The sequence below is a fragment of the Micropterus salmoides genome, unplaced genomic scaffold (genome assembly GCF_014851395.1).
Source record: "Micropterus salmoides isolate LMB-PRFRI ecotype aquatic unplaced genomic scaffold, ASM1485139v1 Ms_hic_scaffold_10, whole genome shotgun sequence".
Lineage (NCBI taxonomy): Eukaryota > Metazoa > Chordata > Actinopteri > Centrarchiformes > Centrarchidae > Micropterus > Micropterus salmoides.
In genome coordinates, this window is record NW_024040041.1 from 34,608,471 (window position 1) to 34,619,363 (window position 10,893).

The 10,893-nt window shown below is 41.6% G+C and overlaps 1 long non-coding RNA gene across 2 annotated transcripts; it reads left to right on the plus strand.

Moving 5' to 3' along the window:
- Positions 1-2,969: 2,969 nt before the first annotated feature.
- Positions 2,970-9,931, plus strand: LOC119895879. Of its 2 annotated transcripts, none has more exons than XR_005443125.1 (4): positions 2,970-3,115; positions 3,806-3,829; positions 4,830-4,892; positions 9,574-9,931. It is a non-coding gene; the product is annotated as an uncharacterized LOC119895879 (long non-coding RNA). The 2 variants fall into 2 exon arrangements; XR_005443124.1 differs by lacking the exon at positions 9,574-9,931 and adding an exon at positions 6,398-6,446.
- The last annotated feature ends 962 nt before the right edge of the window (positions 9,932-10,893 follow it).

A 10,893-nucleotide genomic window follows, 5' to 3' on the forward strand; every position in this document is an offset into this window, starting at 1 on the left:
GCTGCTGCTGTCTGGACTGACTGATTCTGCAGGTGAGCCGATGAAAGTGAAAATAAGCACTGTCTGTCTAATCACATGTCTATGTGATCATCTGTATCTGTACCCCTCTCTGTCTGCCCTACAGTCTCTCTGGATGTCCGTCCAAACCGTCCTCAGTTCTTCACAGAAGAGTCGGTCTCTCTGAGTTGTGTTGAAGATGGACAAACAGTTGATGGATGGACGGTGAAGAGGAGAGCAGGGGGACACAATGAGAACTTTGGGAGGTTTGATGGTTCATCCTGTATCGTCTCAAATCTCTCCCAATCAGACACTGGAGTTTACTGGTGTGAAACCAGTTCTGGACAGACGAGTGACCAGATCAACATCACTGTGACTCATACAAAAAGCAAGTTGATCCATCCTGTGTTCATGTCTGTATACGATCCTACACTGTCTGTATAGGACTCTGGTCTTATGTGGGTTTTTTCTTCTTCTTCAGATTCTCAGGTTATTCTGGAGATTCCTGCACTTCCTGTGATGGCAGGAAGTGATGTCACTCTGCGCTGTAGAAGTAAAGATCTGTCCACACTTGAAGCTTTTTTTTCAGGGATGGTTCTAACATTGGATCTGGACCTGGACAGTTGAACATCAGTAACATCGATATGTCTAATGAAGGTCTTTACTGGTGTTATATCGATCAGACTGCTGTATCTCCTCGGAGCAGGCTGAGGGTCCGAGGTCAGCTCACTGACATCACTTCCTGTTTATATTTTTTTTATTTTTTTAATTTATGGTGTATTTTATTAGGGACCGATACATCTAACATAGATTAACTGAAAACAGTAATCCAATGTGTGTACCATAGTGTTTTTAGCAGTTGCTAATTTGCAACACTCGTCCTTAGAAGGGCTTTTACAGAAATGAAAATTAAAACTGATGAAAAAAGAAAACAAAAAAAAGTATTAAGTATGAACTAACCTGCTGACCTGATAAACTGATCACTGCATTTGTACTGATTTCTTCTTCAGGTCCTACTGCCCATCGCACTGCCCCTCCTTCTCCTCCTCCTCCTTCTGCTCCTCCTTCTGCTCCTCCTCTAGTCTCCCCCACTGCCACCCCTCCAGTTGGAGCAGCTGTGGGTTCTCTGGTTCTCTGGTTCTTCTGGTTCTGGTCCTGGTTGGGGTTCTGTTGCTCCACAGGAATCTAACAGGTATGAAAGCTGTCAGACTCACCTGATATGAACAGACTGGAACTCAGTAAATCAACCCAGGCTTTCCCAATTCAGCTGTGAGCGCGTTCACATAAAAGACGCGGAGTTAGCAGCAGATGACCAGTCACAGACATGAACAAGTCTACTGGCAGCAAACATATTTTATAACGAAGAGTAAACTGTTATGTTAGACAAATACAACAATGTCTACAAGTCTAAGTACCACAGCTTCCGGGCACATGGAGGGAGGCAGATAATCGCCGACAGTGTGAATGCCTAAATGAACAGGCGTCTATAATAATGCGTTGATTTTATGTCTTCTTATGGTGTCTATGAAAATTTTAGCCTAAACTTTTGCACAGTGATGTAATCATACAGAGAGACTGAAAGCCTTGTAAGCTACTATTGTAGGTTTTCATTGTAAGCCGACTCACTGCTTTGAAATGTGTTTTATTTTTTTTTATTTGCTCCCCAGTCCGTTTCACACAGCCTGTCGCAGCCGTTAAAATAAATAGGTTTAATTCTTCCTTTGTGAGGCTGAATATTATAAACATATAATTTGGTAGGGATATAGAAATTAATTGTAATATGAACGTAGGTTATTTATTTTTATATACCTTTTGCGATATGAACGCAGGTTATGTGCGGGAGTTTCCAGTAGCCTAAATGTAGAGATTCAGTCTTTCAACCACAATTTGAGCACATTTTATGGCATGAATGTATTTTTTGACTCATTGCTTTATGAAGTTAATTTAGAACAATGTTTGGAAAACATTTGAGTGTGTCAAATAAATTAATACATTTTTGAAGTGAGCCTGTGTCGTACAATGGGCAAGCGCCGACACACAGCCGAGCTAAAAGTATAAAGCAAATACTTTCATACACGCCATAAGAAAACATCAAATCAATGCATTTTGTAGGCTACAGCTGTTCATTTAGGCATTCGCACTGGAGAATATCTATCTGTAGTGTTACAGTTTGCTCTTCGTTTGTAAAATATGATGCTCTGCTAACAGTGGACTTGTTCATGTCTACAATTGGTCATCTGCTGCCAACACCGCCTCTTTCATGTGAACGCGCTCATGGCTGGATTGGGAAATCCTGGCTTGATTTACCGAGTTGATAACCAGCTTCATGTGACCGCTTATCCTGATAGCGATTATTAGGGTTAGTGAAGCCAGATAACGAAAACATGTCCTGAGAATACTGAACTCGCTATGTGGTACAGGCCCCTGATCCTTGTTTTAGACAGTTTCCGTGTTTTATTTTGGAGTCTGTCTGAATTATCAGTTATTTCATCTGCTTGTGTGTTTTCTGCTTTGCGTGTTTTTTCAGTTGGTTTCCTGTCATGTGGTTTTGATCTGTGCCAGTCTTGTTTTATTCTGTTATTGTCTGGTTGTTTGTCTGGTGTTTGATTCATGCTTGGTTTCTGCCTGTCAGCTAAGTGTTAGTTTGGGTCTCTTCCTGTTTGGTGTTTGGTCTGTTGTGTGTCTTGGGTTTCAGTCCTGATTGTTTCTTGTCTTGATCTGTTCTGTCTGCTTGTCTCCTGTTCTGTTTAGTTTTCACATGTTGGGTTGTTCAGTATGTTCACTTCTGTATTTAGGTCTAGTCCTGTCTGTTCCCCTTGATTGGTGTGTTTGCCTGAGTCTGTATTCTGTCTGATTTCCTCATGCATTCCACCTGGTTTTGGTCCCGCCTTGCTCGTTACCTTGTGCTTAAATGTTTCATTTCATTTCTGTTCTGTCCTCGCTGGTCTGTTGTTCGTCTCTCCTTTGTGTGTGTCTGTTTTCCTGCCTTTCTCAACTGCCACATTTTGGATTATCTGTTTAGGGACTTAGTAACCTTTTGCCTAGTTTGGATTACCTTATTTTGTAGATCTCCTTGGTTTGTGTTGGACTGCCTCACTTTGAGTGCCTGGACTTATTTGTAAGTTAAACCTCTTCCAGACCATCCTGCTTTTGGGTCCTACAGCCTGTACCTGCTTGCACACACGGCAATCCTGACTTGATCAGCTGTTTTTGCTGTTGGGGTCTGCCAGATATTCCCATAACGTGTAAAAGCATGACTAGTAGCAACTTGCCCACTAGCAACTCTGAATTACTGAATACCTCTCCATTTTTCTCAGATTCATGGTTTTTAGGTCCATGCGACTGGTTTTGTGTCTGGTTTGCACCCATTACTACTTGTTTATTGCAGTCATGCGTAATGTCAACGTATGACGTAACTACGGTTACTTGGCGTAACCTGGTTGATTCACTCCAAACCAGTTGAAATGTGCCTAATTTGCATTGTCTTTTTTTGCAACATTTTAAAGGTTTGCTTAAAATTTGCTTGACAATTAGATAGAAAGATGGCTATAGTTCTGGAGATGCTTCAGGTGTGGTCATGTGAGGTACAGACCCTCAGTCCCATGGTAACAGCTGCTTGTATATGGGGGGAGATGTGATGTACCTGTAGGTCACATGATGACACCTGAGCCAACTCCATTTACTGATGAACACCATGAGATGCTGCTGAAAGCTCAGTTAGATATTTTCCACTAACTGTTTATATATTTGAATACAAAGTTAACCTGCTGACCTCTGACCTTTAGTAAACCTTGTTCTCCTGTTGTAGGTCTGGCTGTGCTGACTGCTGCAGGTGAGCTGATGGAAATCTGTCGGTCTGCCTGAACCCAGACCTTTAGGCTGCGTTCAGACTGCAGGCCAATATGACCCGAATCCGATGAGATTTTTTCTTTCTTTTTTTTTGCTCATATGTGACTCAGATCTGATCTTTTTATGACAGCGTGAACAGGCCAAGACATGGAGATCTTTTCCAGTTCGCATTTGGTGCACTTTCATATGTGGTCGAAATCTGATACAGATCGGATCTTTTTAAATGCGACTTGAGTCTGGGAGAAGCTAACGAGCCGGCCGGCCAGTCAGCTCACAGAGCCCTCAGACACGTAGACCACTGCAGCCAGAATAAAGACCCTTAGCTGTAAGATAGTTTTAACGTTCGTACTGCTGTCATTACGTTCTGAGCAATTTTGTAAGGTTTAAACTTGAATCAAGAGACGTCTGGATGATGTACAGAAAAATCTGGTCTTGTGAAACTTCGGAAAAAATAAACAGAAATAGTACGAAAGGGCAATGTCTTTGCTTTATTATATTAGACCATTACATTTTTTGTGTACAGTAGAGTTGTGGTCACAGTATTTGCAGGCAGCCTCCGTGCTTGGGGTATTGCGCAATATCAGCAAGAATGCCTCGTCTCAAACCGTCAGCAGCATTTCTGTGCTCGTGACATTGCAAGTTCATTTTTCCAAGAACGACTAGCAAGAACGTTCTCCCCAGGAAAAGAAATCGGTTCTTTGCATTCTTGGTTTTGAGAAACACCCGTGGAGTCTCCCGGGAGGGTTAGCAAGTATGAGCTAACAGGAGCTAACCTCTGTAGCTCCTTGTTTACTTCTGTACCGCTGCGTGTGACATCGCGTTATTCTTCTGCGCATGTGGGTCACTTTTAGGTCGTGGACATTCACACTGGAGGTTGACAACTGTCAAATAAAAAAATCGGATCTGGGGAAAAAAATTCTAAATCAAGCATTAAGGCCTGCAGTGTGAACGTCACCTTGGTTAACCTTGATCTCCTTTTGTAGGTCTGGCTGTGCTGACTGTTGCAGGTGCGGCTGTGTTGCTGACTGGACTGCTTGTTTCTGCAGGTGAGTTGATTAAAGGTTTAAATCTAAAAAACTAAACCTCCATCGATGAAGATGTTGGCATTTTGAGAGAAAAGACATGTGGCTACATTTTGATGACTTTTTTGTGTTTATGGAGATGAATCTATGCAACTTACAGCAGTTTACAAAAAAATTCTGGTCTACCAAATCCTTCTCTCCACACTGTAGGTATTTGTGTCTCCTAAAAGCTTAAAACCCTTCACTTTGGAAGGACATATCAATAACAACTTTGATCAACATCTTTTCTGTAGTTTAAGGCTGAAATGGAGTCTGTAGCTACATCCGGAGCAACAAGCTCTTAAATTTAAGTAGGTTGGAAGAAATTTCCGTCTCCGCTCCCTCAGAAACCCATTAATTTTTAAATGCATACAAATATTAACATAAAATCAACCATTACAGATATCAGAAATAAAAGTAATAGTGCACTTCTCATGAACAAGATGTACAATTTGAAGTTGAAATGGAGTTTGTAGGACAAACTGTACAGGAGAAGATAGGTGCCAAATGCGGCTTATACAGACATTGACAAAACTGTTGGTACTCTTCCATTAAAAGAAAAACCCACAATGGTCCCAGAAATAACTTGAACCTGACAAAAGTAAGTAATTAATAAAAAAATACTGAAAATTAACTTATGAAAATCAGACATTGTTTTTAATTATGGTTCAACAGAATCATTTTAAAAACAAACTCATGAAATTGTACCGGACACAAATGAACCTGAACTTAAATTTTGTTGCACAATGTGCAATCAAGCGATTGCTGTTACTCTCAATGAGACTTCCTCACTTGTCAACACTATTGCACCAGCACGTACCTTGAGATCCTCGGGCAGAGGTCTGTTGTCTGTTCCAGAGTCTCGACTGAAAACTAAAGGGGACAGAGCGTTTGCTGTCAGGGCCCCGAGGCTCTGGAACAGCCTGCCCGAGGAAATCAGGTCGGCTGAGTCAGTGAACTCTTTTAAGTCCCTTCTTAAAACATACTTTTATAGGAGAGCTTTCCCGATCTTATTTGACTTTATTTTATCCCTTTTATTTTATTGTATTTTACAAATTTTTTATTTATCTGTATTTTAGTCTTTTCAAGGTTTTCATGCTCTTATCTTGTTTTTTTGTATTATTCTTTACACTTGTTAAAGCACTTTGTAACTTGTTTTTGAAAAGTGCTCTACAAATAAGGATATTATTTAGGCCCACTCTACTCTCGTGCTGTTTCAGGTTTGAAGGGTGCCTTCTCCAGACTGCATGATTCAGCTCCTTCCACAGATGTTCAATAGAATGTAGATCAGGGTTCATAGAAGGCCACTTCAGAATAGTCCAATGTTTTGCTCTTAGCCATTCTTGATGATTTTAGCTGTGTGTTTTGGGTCATTATCCTGTTGGAGGGCCAATGACCTGCGACTGAGACCAAGCTTCCTGACAATGGGCAGTACATTTCGCTCCAGAATACCTTGAGATAGTCTTAAAATCTCTTTGTACCCTGTACAGATTCAAAATGCCCTGTGCCAGATGCAGCAAAGCAGCCCCAAAACATAACAGAGCTTATGTGCTAAAAAATCTATCATATGCTACGGACTTGCTTGAAATGCCTCCAAAGCACCAATAGAGGGTGCTCAATACCTGGCAAATAACTCTCTGAAGAAAACACTGATTTCCATGTGAAAAATGATTGCATTTTGAAAGCTATGATTAGTTAACACTGTTGGCTGAGGATGGAATCGTACCATGTCTGACACCATAAGTGCTGCTTTGAAGACACTCTTCCAACTGAACAAAACTTTTGACAAAGCTCACAATTTGTTGTTCTTTTATCCAGAGCAACTTTTGAGGAACAACATACAAGCATCAATGAACCATCAATACAGTAAGAGTTCTACAAGTGACCATAGATACTAGTAAGAGCTATTAGCACGGAGAGCATCAATGGGGTAAATACTTAGAGAAAGAAGTAAGAGTTAATTAAATGGTGCATCAAAGCTTTTCAGCTTTCTGTGGAGGTTCTGAGTCATTCTGGCCATAGTTATCCAAGGAAGGTTAGAATCAAGGGTAACTGGAATTGGTTGAAAATACTTAAAGCATTTCATCCCCCATCCATCTTCAGTTCTGACTAAATGGTAGGGAAACTCAGCTATTTAACCTCTGTGGGGTTGTTGTCAAGATGATCGAGGTTGGAAGAATATTGAGTCTGTGCTTCCATAGAAACCCATTCATTTTAAAATGCATAAAAATATTAATATAAAATCAACCATTGCAGTTATCAGCAATACAAATAATAGCATGAATCACATGAAGACGATGTACCTTTGGAAGTTGAGCTGGCAGCTCTAACCCTAAATATCTTATATTAAAGTCATATTAGGAACATGATACAACGATGAATGACATTTGGTTCTATATTTGTTTGTTGATAATTCTGTGTGAAGTTAACATAAAATAGGTAGGTATAGATCCATCTTGATGAGGTGATTCCACCAAACTTTCCAGACACCCCTTTGCTGGGGGAAACATGAGTTGTCCCTCTCTCATTAGCAGTTGCTAATGCTGCATTAGCTCGGACCTACCGCTGTTTGCTTCATAATGTTCAATTTAAATTCAGAACCAGAAGGAGCTTTATTGCCAAGTAGTGTTTTACACATGAGGAATTTGCTTTGGTAATAAGGTGCTACAGGTAGACAAACATACAGTTGACATAAATAAATGTAGAAATGTATAAATATGGAATAAACAAATTTACATTATATAAGAATAATAGAGAAAAATAATACAATTTGCAGAGAAAAAAACAATGTGGCAGATATTTACATGTGCATTACTCCGGTTCGTGTTACAGACGTATTGCAATGGGAGAGGATATAGTGTACATAAATATATCATCCATCGTCAACTGCTTATCCTGCGTACAGGGTCGCGGGTACATAATATATAAATTCGCTTAATATAAAAATATAGAACAACAACGATTTACAATTAACAAATATCTGCAATATGCCAGGTTTGTGCATGATATGAAATTAAGTATAATTTAGATGTGAGACATCTGCATTATTTGCAAGGGGGGAGTGTCAGTGAGGGACCCGGTCCTTGTTAATGAGGCTAGCTGCAGACGGGTAGAAGCTGTTTTTGTGGCGAGAGGTTTTGGTCCTGAAGGACCGCAGCCTCTTGCCAGAGGGGAGAGTCTGAAACAGTTTGTGTCTGGGGTGAGAGGGGCCAGCAATGAGGCGAGCAATCTTTCCTGCTCGCCTCAGAGTCCGTGAGGCGTACAGGTCCTGAAGAGAAGGAAGATTGCAGCCAATCACCTTCTCTGCAGAGCGAATGATACGCTGCAGCCTGCCCTTGTCCCTGGCAGTGGCAGCACCGTACCAGATGGTGATGAAGGAGGTGAGGATGGACTCAATGATGGCGGTGTAGAAGTGCACCATCATTGTCTTTGGTCCTGCAGGAAGTACATCCTCTGCTGGGCCTTCTTGGTGAGGGAGGTCCTGGGAGATGATGGTGCCCAGGAAGCGGAAGGAGTCCACAATGGTGGCTGGGGAGTCACACAGGATGATGGGGGAGGGTGGGGCTGTGCTCTTTATAAAGTCTAGGACCATCTCCACGGTCTTCAGAGTGTTGAGCTCCAGACTGTTCTGGCTGCACCAGGTCACCAGATGATCGATCTCCCACCTGCAGGCGGACTCATCCCCACCTGAGATGAGCCCAATCAGGGTGGTGTCATCTGCAAACTTCAGGAGTTTGACAGACTGGTGACTGGAGGTGCAGCTGTTAACTGTTAGGGAGAAGAGACAACAATACAAAAAGAGACCAATCCACTAACGTTACAATAAGGTAACTTACTGTGGTCTAACTGTTATAAAGTCAACAACAATCTCATTTAAAATATTCAGTCTAGCTCACCAACCGTTTCGTCATCATCCAATACATTTAGCTGTGTTGATATTGTTGAGCCTCCGGTGAAAGATACAGATAATAATGATAGCCTACTGAAAAGCAGCAGGTGAGCTAATGCCTAAGTATCACGTAGGCAAATGCAGTCAGTGAAATGTTATATAACGACCATGGGTTAGTTAAAACACAAGCAGCTGATAAACATTACTGTAACGTTGCAGTGGGAGTTTCCAGCATGTTGTGTGAAGCTGTCTCCTGTCTATAGCTGCTGTCACACTGCCTTATTTTACAGGAGTGTTATTGTGTCACTATGCCGTCTCGCTCCACTGGATGAAAGGGACGGAGCCAGTGTTGATCTGCATCTGAGCCGGGAACATTAAAGTAACAGAGCCTGAACATGTCTGGAGAAAAGCCACAGATGGCATGCCCTTGTTTCCGCGTTTATTGCTGGATTTCTGTATGAAAGCGGCTTAGGATTATGCTCGCTCATAAGTTAAAGCGAGCAGGCATATGAGGCTTTTTATATACAGACTATGGTACGAGCACACACCTGGTTGCAATCTTAAGACCGCACCGGTAGTGCCCACTGAGAATTGTATAATGTCCCTTTTAACTATTCAATTCTTTTCATTTACATTTTGTAATTATGATTCTTGACTTTTACAGTACTTGTGTTATTATTTTCTGTCACTGTTTATTATTATGCACCAAAAAGACAAATTCCTTGGATGTTGAAAACCTACTTGGCAACAAACCTGATTCTTGTTCTCCTCCGTCAGACTCCTCTCTGTCTGTGCTCAGACTCTGCTGCCATCTAGTGGTCTTCTGTCCATACTGCGTCTCTACTGGTCTGATGCTGTCCATCTGCTGCAGCAGGAAGACAGGAAACAAACCAGCCGTCTCCATGGAGATGACCCAGCGGGTTGGAGGAAGTGATAAATTGGATGGAGAGTGTGATGACATCACTGCTGATGTCACCACTGAGCATGACTGATCTGAAGTTAGCTCCTGGATCAGTTTGAATGATAACTGTCTAACTCATGATCATCTTTTCTTCTTCAGTTTCTTTATTTTTCAGTGGTCAGAAACATAATGTAAAGAGAACATTTACAAATAAACACATAAGGTACTAGCTTACATAAATTAGCCGTGTGTACTCTGTATAACCAGTGATCTGTGGATGCTTAGTTTCTGACCATCCACAGATGGTGACAAATGACAGGAGAAAGCATCATGACGTGTCTCAGTCTGGAGTCAGGCCACCACGAGCCTCCAGAACAACTTATGGCCTTTTTAGAGTCAGGAATTCTGTTTGGTTTCTTTTATTCTCTTCTATCTCAAAGTGTTTCTGGACATAACCTTTATATGTTTTGAAGCTTTGGCAAATAAAACTATGCATTCAGACACCGTGACAAAGCATACTTTTTTGACAGCAACTCAAAGGAGGCTAACGCCACCTGCTGCACATTTGCGTTAGGCTGTAGGGTTAGTTGGTGGACATGCATAAATCACTAGGTTTAGCCACAAACCTCTGTGATGGTTATGGTGTCGGGATGTCAACTCCTTTAACACTAACGTAGCTAGATAGTCCTTCGGTGCGGCTCCTTGTCTTACATGAACAATAAACAATTGATCACATACAAAAAACCTCTTGAATGTCAGAATATGTTTTCTTTATTTTACCCATTGTACAAGTTTCTGAGCCGGCTGCATTGACTGCCATTGTACCACTCTGCTACTCTGTCGTTCATGCATGTGTGCTCAATTTCACGTTGATTGAGATACATAAAGAAGAGGTACGCAGGACCAGTCATGGTTTGTGGATATTTCTGTGCATTCTTAATTCTCAAATTGTTTGAGCACGCCATCGTTCAGTATGAAAGCTGTACAGTCTTTTACACATTAGGCCCCTGGTTCTTTTGCTGAAAACCCTTCATCCCAGTATGCTAGCCAGCAGCCATCATCCTGGTCTTCCAGCCCCCAGTCTTCATCCCGGTCTAGGCACTGGCCATCACTCAGTCCTGCAAGAAACCAGCCTTCACTGTGGCCTGCTACAAGTAGCCCACACTCCAGTGGATTATGTTTGGGATTTTGAAACT